The sequence below is a fragment of the Protopterus annectens genome, chromosome 12.part0 (assembly GCF_019279795.1).
Source record: "Protopterus annectens isolate FY-2018-M chromosome 12.part0, PAN1.0, whole genome shotgun sequence".
NCBI classification, from domain to species: Eukaryota; Metazoa; Chordata; order Ceratodontiformes; family Protopteridae; genus Protopterus; species Protopterus annectens.
Genome location: NC_056746.1, coordinates 480,208,587 through 480,223,586, shown reverse-complemented (window position 1 = coordinate 480,223,586; position 15,000 = coordinate 480,208,587). Strand labels below are relative to the sequence as shown.

The 15,000-nt window shown below is 36.7% G+C and overlaps 1 protein-coding gene across 1 annotated transcript in view; it reads left to right on the top strand.

The window, feature by feature from the left end:
* SLC5A10 (solute carrier family 5 member 10) overlaps positions 1-15,000 on the top strand; it is a 1,811,293-nt gene that overhangs the window by 1,342,858 nt on the left and 453,435 nt on the right. The gene's annotated exons all lie outside the window — the stretch shown is intronic.

Genomic DNA, 15,000 nt, shown 5'->3' with positions numbered 1-15,000 from the left:
TTTTTTGTAAGTTGTATGTGTGGGTAAGGGTAGTGAGGTGTAAGTGTGAGTTTGAGTGTTGGATTTGTTGATGTTTGTTTATGTGTGATGTGTATTTGTGTGCGAGCGAGTGGAGGATGGCGTGGTATGAGGTTTTTTTTTTTTCATGTTAGACGCAACCTTGGAGTTGATATATATGTAAGTAGAGGGGTGTGGGGGGGCTTGCCCCCCCCACATGAGGGCTGCAGGGGTTCTTGCCCCCTTCTTATTTGTAGTGTAGGGTTGTCTTGTTTGTATGCTGTGTGTGGAATGGTGTGTGTGTATTATGTGGTGTATGGTGTATGTATGTTTGTGATTGTGTGATTCGGGATTGTGGTTTTCGGTTTTGTGAATGGTTCGACTTTATAGTCTCGGGTTACTAAAATTCGGGATTTCAGTAATTCGAGATTATGAAGTGAAACCATATATATATATATATATATATATATATATATATATATATATATATATATCAGTACTATTTAAGAATTGATGCCAATACATTAAATTATTTTGTTATTTCAATAGTAGCATTTTGTTAAAGTTATGAATCATTTGTATATGCAATTGAAAATATAGAAAATATTAAGCTTTTAATGCCATCATTAGAATACGTGAACTTTTGGAAAGATGAAATTATGTTATTTAAGTAGGGAATTTGAGAAGAGGGTGTAATACCTTTTGCGCAAAAATTGTTTAATAACCAGATAAAACTATTAGGTACTATTTGTTTATGACTGGTTGTGATATATTTATTATTTAACTAATAATATTTCATGATGTATTTCCTTCCATTTTGAATCATAAGATGAATTTATTCACAATGCTATAACTTTTACAAATAATGAAATTGCATACAATTGAATAGCAGAGAATCCTATTACACCATTATCCGAAACTTTTCTGTGCCAATTAAAGGAAACTCTTGGTTTTTTAGGATGCCAAAAAAATATTATTTATCTTCTTCATCATTTTTTGGTGGAGATAGTACTAAAGATTCTAAGAAAAACAATATTTTAGGGAGAATTACCATCTTAATAAGCATTAACCGCTCTTCCATGGTAAATAAGAATTTGTTCCAATTTATGACTAATCAACAACCTTTTGAAAGTTTGTATCATTTCTTTACTGTTAGACATAATGGCTATACCAAGGTATTTCATTTGATTGCTGTTACAATTGAAGTTAGAATACTTTTTTGTATGAATTTTTTTTTTATTTTTTTATTAATTAATAATGTACTTCTTTTATTATGATTAAATCTTACGTTTGAGATTTCTTCAAACTGATTCATAGAACTAATATGTTCTAATGAACTTACTATATTTCCTATTGTTAGCAAAATATTTTCAGTGAAGAGATGACTCTTTAGTTTGAAATCTTATTTTATTTTGATACCATTATTGTTCTTATTGGCTTGAATACTATTAGCAAAGGGTTCTATAGCTTGCAAAAAGTAACGGTGACTTAGAAAGAAAAAAAACAATTTTAATATAAACATAAAAGTTACTGTATAACTTAGAAATTAATGCAATTAGCTCAGGTGAGAAATTATACATTTTAAGTGTTTTAAACAGGTACGATCAATTAACCTTTTCAAAAGCCTTATCTGAATTGAGACTAATGATAGAAAGTTCTTTTTTATTTTTATTTGCATAGTCTATTAATGTATGTATTATTTTATATTATCCTGTTCTTGTCTATTTAAAATAAACCCACTATGATCATTGTTAATTAGTTTAGGTATAGGTAGATTAATTATATTAGCTAAAATGGAAATGAAGATCTTATAGTCTACATTTAAAAGTGAAATGGGTCTGTATGATGAAAACACTTAGTAGGATCCTTGTCTTGTTTTAAAGTAAGTGAACTAAGGGAATATTTCCATGATGGGGGAACTTTAACAATTGCTTTTATTCCTCTATAGACCTTATCTAATATTTTAACTGTTATCATCAGGTAGTATTTTATATAGTTCTGGTATAAGACCATCTGAGCCTTTAACTTTTTTATTTCATCTTTTATTTCTATTAAAGTGAATGGTCTGTCAATTCTTTTATTTATTCACTTGTTAATTTGTTATTTATATTTTTCCTTAGAATAGTTCCAACAATATCGTCATTATCTAGTTTATTTGTATTATTGTTTATAGTTTCCTAAAATATTTTAAAGCCTTCAAAATACATTTAATATCTATTTTACTTTCTTTTTTATTATTTATATGTATAATCATTTCTTTGATATGATTTAGTTTATTCATTTTCTTTGATCTAAGAGCAAGTTTATGCAAGCTTAAAGGTTTTGCTAAATATGCCTGAAGTGTAAGTTTTTTCAGGTTTATTGAAACTTTATGATTTAGAATTTAAACATATTTTGTATTTAAGTTTTTAAGTTCAGACTGACTAATAATGTGATTTAGTTTTAGATTTAACTTTAGTGTCTGTTTTGACCAGTAGTATATTTGATTCTTTGTCCCATTCTCTTGGGTTATACCAACTTGTAACTCTTCCATTTAATTAAGCCTTTAGTGAATCCCACAGAGCAATGTCAGGTACTTTACCACTCATGTTTATTTCTAGGAAATTTTTAATATCTTTAACATACCAATCCTTGAATCATTTTCCTTTAATAATGTACACTGGTAATCTCCTATGATGTATTAGATTGTTAGTTTCTAAAATAATATTAAATATTAAAGTATTGTGGTCTGATAATGGACATGAAACTATTGAAACTTCTTTGATATGGGATAACAGATTGTTTGAGACAAAAATACTATTATTTGTTTGTGTTCTATATCTATATGATAATGGGTAAACTGAAGTAAGTTTGTTTTCCTTAGCACATAAAGATCCTTTAAATTCATTAGATTTACAAAATGTATTAAGTGTTTGGCTGAAGATGTGATTATCAGCTTTCTGTCTACAGTGGAATTTTTGTCTGATAAAATACAATTAAAATCACCAGCCACTATGACCTCACCTTTCATATAACAGGGTATATTATCTAAGTAATTTTTTGCATCTTTAGCTCCAAGCCCTTGAATCCAGTAAGGCTTCACCAATGCATACAGTTTTCTGTTCCACTCAATTATAACAGTGCTTAATATACCATTTTTATCAACATAGGTGTCTTTTTCCATAAAAATGAGGATGCCTCTTCTTTTAGCTTGAAAGCCAGGACCTGCCAAAACAAAATAATTCTTTAATGAAAATGTATTTGCATCTTTATTAAGTAAACGTGTTTTCTGTAGAAATACTGTTTGAGCTTTATTCAAGTGCAAGTATTATTCAGTCCATTAATATTAATATATGTGCATTTAAAATCGGACATTTGTATGAGAGAGAAAAAATACAAGCATGATGAAATTGCATTTAAGTACAGAATTATTATATACTTTATATATAACAATATTAAATCTTCAACTGTGGTCAAAACTTTTGAAACAAATAAAAAATTACCTAATGATATAACTCTAAAACATTCTACCATGGAATAACATATTTCTAGTTTGTTGAAAAAGATGAACAAACTACCTCTCAAACTCTCCATTAGACTAACAAAGCTTAGGTCATGCTTCTGATTCATATTACTATGTCTCATTTTTTAGTATGCATCATCTCAAAAAATCCTTTTATTATGAATAAAAATGTTAAACAGGTGTTCAGAATCTTTATTATAAGTTGAACAAACTGAACATCTAATTTATAGGTAAGATGATTTTAGATTTTTTTTCTATTTTATTTATGTTTAAAGTTGTAGATAGGATCATAAGTTCAGAAATAAGCACCAGGCTAGCTGTCTTTGTGGACAATTCCAAGCTCAGCCAATTACCCCATGTGAGAATCAAACCCTACAGCTGGTTCCTATGAGGTGTACACCTTAAGTACTATGCCAACCTCTCAGTCTTGTCGACATATTTATATTCTTTGACTATATACATATTTACTTATTATGATCTCTTTCTATTTCTGTTTGTATACTTTGTCTTGTACTTTTACTATATTCCTAGGTTTTATATTTTAGATATAGTGTAGAGTGTCATAGAATAGAACATTTATGTTTATTCTTTTATATTTGATACTCTTTAATCTAGTACTACTGTTAGAATTAGTCCTAGGTTTCCTTAAATGTCATGTTTAATAGTATCTCAACAAACATCTGAAAAAAATCTTTCCTTTTAAGATTTAAACTTTCTATAATAAATTGCTCTGAAATAGTAAGTTTCGTTATAATTAAAAATAGACAATAACAGGAAAACACAATCCTAATTATTTTATCAGATGTGTCATTCTATAGGCTAATGCATAAACTTTCCTTTAGGAATACTGCAAGCATTTAGAACTATTTAATAATTGACAGTTGTTTAGAATGCAATTCACTGTCTTTTGCTTATTGTCTAACTGGTATTCATTGACATCTTAGCATAAGATTCAAAATAGTATGATTATTTACTTTTAGATAAGAAGAAGTAACCTGAGCAGTTTTTAGAATTTCAGACCTCTCACAGCATCACAAAAGTGCTAATGATTCTAATTAAGCTGCTTCAAGCTGGTCCTCAAGACAAGGACTTGCAAATGAACAGTTTATCAGCTACAATTAACAAAAAGACATTCACGTGTGAGTGCAAGCCTCCTCTGCTTTATACATCAATCCCCCAAGCCATTCCAAACCATTAAAAAAAAAAAAAAAAAAATTCAAAGTATGTTAACCACTAAAATGCTATTGTATTTAAAGAAATAACATGTAATGATTTAGTAAGCACAATTTGTATTGGTGTTTAATATAAAGCAGACTGTCATTTTTTAAAGGACACATAGAATACAAACTTGCATTAAAAGAATGACAATTATGTGTTATCCAAGTTTAACTTGAAAAAGTGTGACTGTCACTCTAATTATTTGATCATCATCATCATCATCTTCTTTTGGCTGTTCCCGTTAGGGGTCACCACAACAAAACATCTGTTTCCATTTCTTCCTGTCCTCTGCATTATGCTCTTTCAAACCAACTGCCTGCATGTCCTCTCTCGCCATATTCATAAACCTTATCTTAGGCCTTCCCCTTTTCCTCTTACCTGGAAGCTCAATCCTTAGCATCCTTTTCCCAATATACCCAGCATTCCTCCTCAGCACTTGTCCAAACCAACACAATTTCGCCTCTCTTGCTTTGTCTCCAAACTGTCCAACCTGAGCTGACATTCTAATATACTGATTCCTAATCATGTCCATCCTAGTCACACCCAGTGCAAATCTTAACATCTTTAACTCTGCCACATCCAGCTCTGATACCTGCCTTTTCGTCAATGCCACTGTCTCCAACCCATATAACATAGCTGGTCTCACTACCCTCTTGTAGACCTTTTAGACCTTTCCTTTCACTCTTACTGGTACCAGTCTGTCACAAATCACTCCTGACTCTCTTCTCCACCCATTTCTCACTGTTGATCCCAAGTACTTAAACTTATCCACCTTTACCAACTCTACTCCCTGCATCCTCACCATTCCTCTACCCTCCCTCACATTTACATACATATATTTTGTTTTAGCCCTGCTGACCTTCATTCCTCTCCTTGCTAAAGCATATCTCCACCTCTCCAGGGTCTCCTCAACCTGGTCCCTACTCTCACTACATATCATAATGTCATCTGCAAACATCATAGTCCATGGGGCCTCCTGTCTGATCTCATCTGTCAACCTGTCCATCACCACTGCAAATAAGAAAGGGCTCAAAGCTGATCCTTGATGTAATCCCACCTCCACCTTAAATGTATCTGTCACTCCCACCGCAGTCCTCACCAATGTCACACTACCCTCGTACATATCCTGTACCATTCTTACATACTTCTCTGCCACTCTCGACTTCCTCGTACAATACCGCAACTCCTCTCTAGGCACCCTGTCATTTGCTTTCTCTAAGTCCACAAAGACACAATGCAACTCCTTCTGACCTTCTCTGTATTTCTCCAACAACACTCTCAGAGCAAATATTGCATCTGTAGTGCTCTTTCCTGGCATGAAACCATACTGCTGATCACTAATCATCACCTCCTTTCTTAACCTAGCTTCTACTACTCTTTCCCATAACTTCAAGCTGTGACTGATCAATTTTATCCCTCTGTAGTTACTGCAGCTCTGCACATCACCCTTATTCTTAAAGATAGGTACCAAAACACTTTTTCTCCACTCCTCAGGCATCCTCTGACTTTCCAAAATTTCATTAAACAATCTGGTTAAAAATTTCAATGCCATTTCACCTAAGCACCTCCATACTTCCACTGGTATGTCATCTGGACCAACAGCCTTTCCATTCTTCATCCTCTTCATAGCTATCCTTACTTTCCTCCTTGCTAATCTGTTTCACTTCCTGATTCACTATCCCCACATCATCCAACCTTCTTTCTCTCTCATTCTCCTCATTCATCAGCCCTTCAAAGTACTCTTTCCGTCTACTCAACACACTCTCCTCACTTGTGACTACGTTTCCCTCACTATCCTTTATCACCCTTACCTGCTGCACATCTTTCCCAGCTCTCTAATTATTTGATAACATTCCAATTATAACTTTTATATATGCAAGAAACTATATCTTTTGTACTTTGTTTATAGCATAGTATAACTTTCCTGGGCACTATTGCATGTCAAGTATACTATCAGTAGCAAGCATTCAGAACTATTTTAATAACTGATAGTGGTTTAGAATGTGATTCACTGCCTTTTGCTTATTATCTAACTTGTATTCACTTACACTTAGCATATGATTCAAAATATTATGATTATTTGGTGGTGCTGCGGTAGCATTGTCGCCTCACAGTAAGACAATGTCCGGTTCGATTCTCAGCTAGAGCTTCTTCTGCGTGGAGACATGTGTGAATGGGCATATCTTCATTGAAGGTTGTGCATCAGGGCTGGTAACTCGGCATGTAAAAATCAACTACCAATCATTAGCGGACCGGAGTTCCGCTGTGGCGACCCCTAGCTGGGAAAAGTCGAAATATACAAACTTTTAGACAGGAAGAAGTAACCTGGGCAGTTTTTAGAATTTTAGAACTCCTGCAGCATCACAAAAGTGATGATAACTCTAAGTTGTTTAAGCTGGCTTTCATGATAAGAGCTTGAAAATGAACAATCAGTTGTAATTCGCACAAAAATTCCACAAGTGAATCCAAACCACCTCCACACCACACACCAATCCCTCAACCCCTTCTAACCCACAAATAAAACAACAAAACTATCCCACAAAAGTGCTCATGATTCTAATTAAGCTGCTTCAAGCTGGTGCTCAGGACAAGGGCTTGTAAATGAATAGTTTATCAGCTACAATTCACAAAAAAAAAACATTTACAAAAGTGAATCCAAGCTACCTCTGCTTTATACAGCAATCCCACAAATGCTTCCAAACTGCTAAAAAGGTAAAACAAAAAGTATGTTAACCACTAAAATCTATTGCATGTGAATAAATAACATTTAATGATTCAGTAAGCACTATTTGTAAGAGTTTAATATAAAGCAAACTGTCATTTTTTAAAGGAGACATAGCATATAAACTTGTATTAAAATAATGCCAGTTATGTGTGATTCAGATTTAACATGTACAAGTGTGAGTGTTGCTCTAATTATTTGATATAATTCCAATAATAACTTTTATATATGTAAATATCTATATTTTTATACTTTGCTTATAACATAGCATGTCTTTTCTGGGTGATATTGCATGTCAAGTATACTATCAGTAGCACACTACTGGACCATTTTAAGAACCCATAATGTAACTCTTTAGTGTTATTTGCTGCATCTTGTATTATATTTAATAATACATTACTCAGTTATGCCAATATATCAGCAAGTGTGCCACCTAAGCTCCATCATAATAATGATTAACTTTTAATAAGATAACATTTTTTAACCTTTTAAACTTTAAGTGAAAATAAGTGGCTTTAATTTCATATATAGCTAAAAGAATCAAACTCTAACATTTTAAAAAGGGAACTAGTGACCATTTGAAGTAAGGAAAGAAAGAAATCATTTACCTTGTAAAAAGTAACGTGCGGCACCTGTTCATAAGTATTCAAGCACTTATTTAAATTAATAAGAATTCATAACCATTGATTTTCATTTGTCCTTCAGTTTTTACTGTTTCTGTCTTTTATTATCCAACCATCTTTTGTCACATTTCTCCTCAAAGAAGTTGATAGATTCCAGTCCATTTCTTCTATTTTGTCTAGGATTTTATGTTTCTGTATCAAGTCCATTGCAGCTTCCAAGGTATTAAAAATCGTCTTTCCTTCAGGAAGGTGAATCCTTATTTTTGCTGGAAACAAGATTTGTGCTTTGATATAGATTTTCGTTAAGCTTTTGACAAGTGACACACATGCTTTTCTCTTGGACATCACTAATGTAGAATAGTCATTGTCAAATCTTATTGTATTTCCTTTAAATTTATCTGGATACATCCATGCAGCTTTTAAGACTAAATCCTTATCTTGACTTGAAAAAAATCTTACGATCACTGACCTTGCTAAAGGTGTTTTTTTTTTTTAAAGGCGAGTTAGAAAGTGATTTATGTGCCCTTGTGATGCCAAAGGCAAAAAAAAACTTCCAGCAGGTTCAAAGCTTTAGGTAGCCAGATATTAAGGAATTGAATCATACTGTCTCCCTCTTCTTTTTCAGGAATCCCGTAAATCCCGGTCTTTCCGTCTAGATCCGTTCTCTAAAATTTCTATTTTCTCCCAGAATAAGCTGTTTTGTTTCAGAAGAAATTCAGTAGTTGTTGTTGTGTCTTTCAGCTTTTCCCAGTTAGGGGTCTCCACAGCGGAACTCTGGTCCGCTAATGACTGGCAGTAGATTTTTACGTGTCGAGTTGCCAGCCCTGATGCACAACCTTCAATGAAGGTACGCTCATTCACGCATGTCTGCACATGGAAGACACTCTAGCTGAGAATCGAACAGGACAATGCCTTACTGTGAGGCGAAAACGCTACCGCAGCACCACCATCGCAGCTTCAGAAGAAATTCAGTGTTATTCTCAATTTCAGGTAATCTTCTATCAAAATCAGACATTGCCTCTTCTATACTCGAGATTTGTGATGATTGTTGTTTAAGAGATTCACTCAGCCTTTCAACTTTTTTTAACATTCCTCTTTGAAATTGTCTATTGCTTCCTAATTTATCTATTTTTACAGATAACTCACTGATGTTACTTAATATAGCCTGCATGTCTTTTTTCATATTACTGTCGTGTACACTGGGCTTAGAGTCGCTCATATTGAGACAATTAGTTTTTTCTAGTTTTCTTGACAGGAAAAAGCAATTAAAAGGAGTTTCAAACTTGTTATTTTTGTTTTTTAGTAACTCTTTTAGCAGATGTTCAACTATAAAACCAAGTTTTGAAACATTCTTTTTGAATTTTTTATTAAAAATTCTGTCAGAGATGTTAAAATGAAGTAGAGCTAAAAACAGTGCTGTTAACTACTCACCATCTTGGCCATGCCCCCAGCTGCCTCCTTACTAGGTAATGTCACATGACTGACTGTAAATGCCAAAAGCTTTCTACCCTCATGTGTTTTAGTTAGCTCACATGGACAAGGCAATTCAGCAATATGAGACATTCGTGAGTTAGTTTGTCACATCTGGGCTGACATCTCTGAGTAGTCTTGTGAATATAATGCTTTTAATAAAATCTGTTCAAATATTTAGAATATCAAATATTCTATTCTGACTATTTATACAAATATTTCAGGTGTCATTTTGAAGAAAGCTGTCATAGGTTCATAGGTAGGTACTAGGCTATCGGCCCAAGAGCCTACGTAAGCCTAGCCAGCAAGGTTCCATAGCTTACGCCACCCAGGAAAGTTATTTTCCTGTGCCACTGTCCAGCAGACACAGAAGTGATCCCCAGGGTGTATTTCCTATTTCCCATCCATTAATCAAGATTTTTCTTGAAGAGTGCTAATGAAGAACTTTGCTTGACATAGATGGGTAGCTTGTTCTAGAGTATAAGAAGTCTCTAGGACAGGAATCTATCCCTCCAGCATGTCCTGTTTATTGTGGTGACAAGGTTTAGGTCCCTAGAGCATGTAGCTCAGAGGGATTGGGATTTCTTTAGGTGTAGCATGTCCAACAGCTCTGGGTTTGACATAGCTTTATATGCTAGGCAGAGATCACCTCAAAGTAGACGATATGCTATGGAGTAAAGCTGGAGTTTTTTGAAGCGGTCAGTGTAGGGCATTTGTTTGAGGCCGGTAATCCTCTTTGTGAGGTACTTCTGTGGCCTTTCCAGCTGCTGCAGATGTCTTGTGAGGTACATTTCAAAAGGGGAACAATTACCTCTTTTTTCCTGGATGAGAACCCTTTTATGGTGAGGTGTGCCACGTAGAAGGACTTCCTGACTACTGTGGCGATGTGACTATCAAAGGAGAGACTACTGTCCACCTGGGTCCCAAGGTCTCTTATCACAAATTTGGTGTTAAGTAGATTGCTGCCTATGTGGTAGTTCATGGGTACAGAGTTTTTACCAAAGGGGATGACACTGCACTTTTTGGCATTGAGCTTGAGGCCATGGCTATGACACCAGGCATCTATCTCAGTGAGGCCCTTCTGTAGGATGTCCACATCATTTGGGGACTTGACTATGGCTCCTAGTTTGCAGTCATCTGTGAACTTTGTTAGCCAGAGGCTTTCTGTGTTAGCCTGTACTTCAGAGAAGTATATACCAAACAGAAGAGGTCCCAGGATGGAACCCTGTGGTACTCCACTTGTCACTGCTTTGAGTGTGGGTTCTGTCGGTGAGCCAGTTGGCAACCCATCTTGTGATGTAGGGATTTTTACCTAGTTTAGTGAGTTTAGCTATAATTCCAGAATGGGGGATGGTGTTGAAAGCCTTGGCGACGTCAAGATAGGCTGTGTGAACCACCTTACCCTCATCCACGGCTTTGGTGACTGCCTCAAAGAAGTCGATCAGGTTCAGGAGGCATGATCTTCCTTTCACAAACCCGAACTGGGTGGGATCCAGAGTTTGGAGGTTACCAATGTGATGATATGTTCCATGGCCTTGCAGACCAGGCTCATCAGGCTAATAGGTTGATAGTTCCCGGGATCAGTGGTGGCTCCCCCTTTGTGGAGTGGGATAACTGTTGCTGTGCACCATTCAGTGGGCACAAAGCCTGATACAAGGCTATTATTGAACATGGTGCTTAAGTGGGGAGCCAGTTCATTCTGAAGTTCATGTAAAACGCAGCCTGGGATGTTGTCCAGTCCCACGGATGCTGTGTTTTTGGCTTTAGAGAGTGCAGCTTTTACCTGCGTTGTTCTGATTACAGGGATTCTGCATTCTTCCTGTGTAGATATGGGCCCTTTAGGAGGTGAGAGGGGGGTAAAGTTAGCACTGAACCTATCTGCCAGGATGTTGGCAATATCAGTTGGCTCTGTAATTCTCGTGCCTTTGTACTGTAACTCAGAGCAGATCTGGGTGTTGCCATCTAGATTCTTGACATAGCTATAGAATGCTTTGTGGTTGTCCTTGGATTTAGTGGCAGTTTTGTTTTTGTAGCTAGCTTTGGAGGATCTTATAAAGGATCTCAGCTTCTTATTGAGGCTGACCAGGGAGCTCCTCCACTCATAGGATTTTACTCTCTTTTGCAACAGTTTCTTCCTTCTGTTGTACAGTTTGTTTATGGCAGGGGACCACCAGATTGGCTTCCTTTTTTTGGAGGACAGCATCTTGGTTCTGTTTGGGATAGCATGATCCATGCACTTGTGTAAGTGCTTATAGAGTGCATTTGTGTAGGATTCAGCAGTTGTAACTGTATTGTCCATCTGCATGGGTGTCATGAAGTTCACCACTTCTGTCTTAAGAAGCATGAAGTTGGCTTTGGAGAAATTTTTTACTGTGGTTTCCTTAAAGGGGGGTGGGGACGGGATGTGGATATCAAGGGTGATAAGCTTATGGTCGGATCGGACCAATGAGGAGTTGACTTCAGGTGTGGAACACCGGTCACTCATGTTGGTAATGACTAGGTCTAGGATATTGTTGCCCCTGGTGGGGGTGTGGATAAGTTGATCTACGGCATTGGAGTTTATAAATTCCAGAAAGCGTTGAGCTAAGGAGTTGGTACACGAGTAGTTTTCCCAGTTAATGGTGAGGTAGTTGAAGTCACCCATTATTAGGGTGTTTGGTTGAACCCTAATATTTTCCAGTACATCAAGAAAAGAGGAGTGAGAATCCTGGGGCATGGTGGGGGATGTGTACCAAGCTACAATCTGGATTGCAGTTTTGCCCAGAGTTAGTTGCACTTGGATAACCTTGGATGCATTATGCTGAGCAACTAGCCTGGAGGTGTGGATATCCTTAATGAATATGGACACACCTCCGCCTTTGTTGTTTCGGTCCAGGTTACATGGCCGAAACGTGTGGTATGAGTTATAGCTTGGTAGTGCAGGGGTGCTCTCTGGAGCCTTGAACCAGGTCTCAGTCATTGCACAGATATCAATGTACTCCATTTTAAGGAGTGCCTCGAGTGAGTGCATTTTGAGATTTAGACTTCTAGCATTGAGTAGCATTACCCTCAGTTTTTGCTTGCCTGTTCCTGTTATAGTGGTGAATTTGTTATTTGAACCCTGCCTAATAAAGGCACTATAGTGGCAGCAAGAGCCTTAGCCAGTATCCGGAATCCCAGGGGTGACAGGTGCAGGCCATCTGTGGCAAAGCATCGTGGTCTGTCGACCATGTCATCCCAAGCAGACAGATACTGGATCCCCTTAGAATGACACCAGAAGCTTAGCCAATTGTTGAAGTCAATCATTTTGTCCTTGTACTGTGGTATCATTATGGGTGATGGCAGAATGCTACTCAGGGCTAGGGTCATACCTGCCTGGGCTACAAGATCGGAAAGCTCTTCCATGTCTCTTTTCATGTAGTCCAGGGAGGTATGTCTCAGGTCATTCACACCAACATGGACAATGATAGAGTCATATTTGTACTTGTTGTGGAGTGACCTGAGTGCGTGGGTTATGTGGCGGATCCTGGCACCTGACAGGCAGCTGACAGTAACCTTCTCCTTGTTTAGCCTGGTGAGTGGGACATCAGTGTGCCTGACTATAGCGTCACCTATGGCTAATGTGTTGGGTACGTTGTTTTGCCTTATTGTCTGTGGCTGAGTGGCACACTGAGTCTGTGGGCTATGTGTCATTTGGGTTGTGTTGGGGGATAGAGGTTGCTTGCATTTATGCTTTGGAGGTCTCTGTTGCTAAGACAGATTATTGAGGGCCTCCGCAAATGTTTTTGTGTTACTATGTGTGGATTTTGGTGGTGTAGATTTAGTGAGACTATGTGATGAGTGTGGTGTGGTGCAAATGTTTACCTTCTCCTCTTGACTATCAAGTTCAGTCTTGGTTAGAGAGAGCTTTACCTCCAGCTTGGCTTGATAAGTGCATCTCTCACAGGTTGTAGTGTTGGGTGGTAGGAGGAGAGGGTTGTCTGTGTACATGAGGCAATTTCTACATTGCCCCAAGATGCCCAGATTCATCAGATAGACAGGAGAGAACACTGCGAGCTGACCCTTGGACATGCCTGAATAAAAAAACTATTTTCCTCTAGATAAGGGAGGAAAGTGAGTACAAAAACTGTTTTCCTCTAGGTAATGAGGAAGATTGAGTGCTATAGTAATTAGTAGCTTATTTAGTGCTTACATGTTCTGAACAAGTGCTGAGCATAAATAAGCAAATTTAAGTGTTAAAACTAAGAATCTGTATCTGCACTAGGCGAGTTACAGGTTAGAAACAAGTGCAAATGCAGGCTTTCAAATCAGAAAGTTGAGAGAGATGGAAGATTGCCCAAATGGCCAATAACTAAAATTTCTAGGCCGAACCACTCCTTATGTGGTAGACAGGTTACTTAGTGCTTACCACTCCCACTGATAAGCTAGAAGGCTTCCCACCAACACAGAAAGGCTTGGGGGGGCTCAGAAGCTTACATACAGTCCTGGATACAGCAAATCTGTATCTGGAACACTAGTTACAGGAAAGGTAGGAAACAGGCTTACAGTTTTTTTTTTCTTACAGACAAGTAGCAAAAACAGTAGTAAAAACAATTCACATGCAGTGCAAGCTAGCGCACTTGAGTATGCAGCAATATTAGACCAAACACAGTTTAAAAAATGCAATTAAATTAAAAAGGACTAAAAGCAAGTGCAGAAAGAGTTTATTAGGTAAAATGTGATAAAGAGATGGGACTGGGGGAGTGTCCCAGATCAAATCTACAGTGGGGCAGGCAACTGCAAAAGCCACCAAATTTAAACTACAAACCAAAAATAGAGAGGGTGGGTGGGACAAAACAGTTTCAACAGAGATCTAAGCAACAACTAACAGTACAAACTTTAAAACAAAAAAAAAATATTCTCAGCTCTGTATATTTGTCGATCAGTCTCTCAGAACAGTGAGACAACAGTTTCAACAGTTGCTATGCAACAATTAACAAATTCTATAACCAAAAAAAATATACTCAGCTCTGTATATTTGCAGATAATCAAAGAACTCTACTAAATAATAAATAGATAATAAATCAATCAAAACCCCATTCTAATGATACAATGCACTGGAATAGAGCATTTAAAGATGTGAAAGTGTTTATGTCTACTGGCAGTGAAACAGAACAAGGCCTGCTAACAATTTGTGGCACTATTCATTTAACTGACAGAAATTCATTAGCACATGATAAGAACTCTGCTGGCAGAACGTTAATTTTTCTTGTATTGAGATTTCCTGTAAACCATGTATTAGCTTTGAAAAGATGCTAGCATTTAAGCTTATATTCCCTAGCTAGAAGCCAGCATAGAAATTAGACTTGATAATGACTATTAGTCAGTGATGATGATGCAATGATACAAACTGAGTGAGCACAGAAGCTTTAATGGCCAGAGAAATCACACAATGCGCTACAAATGCCCTTTATCAGGAAGTGAAATGTTGCACGTTTAGGATGTTTCAT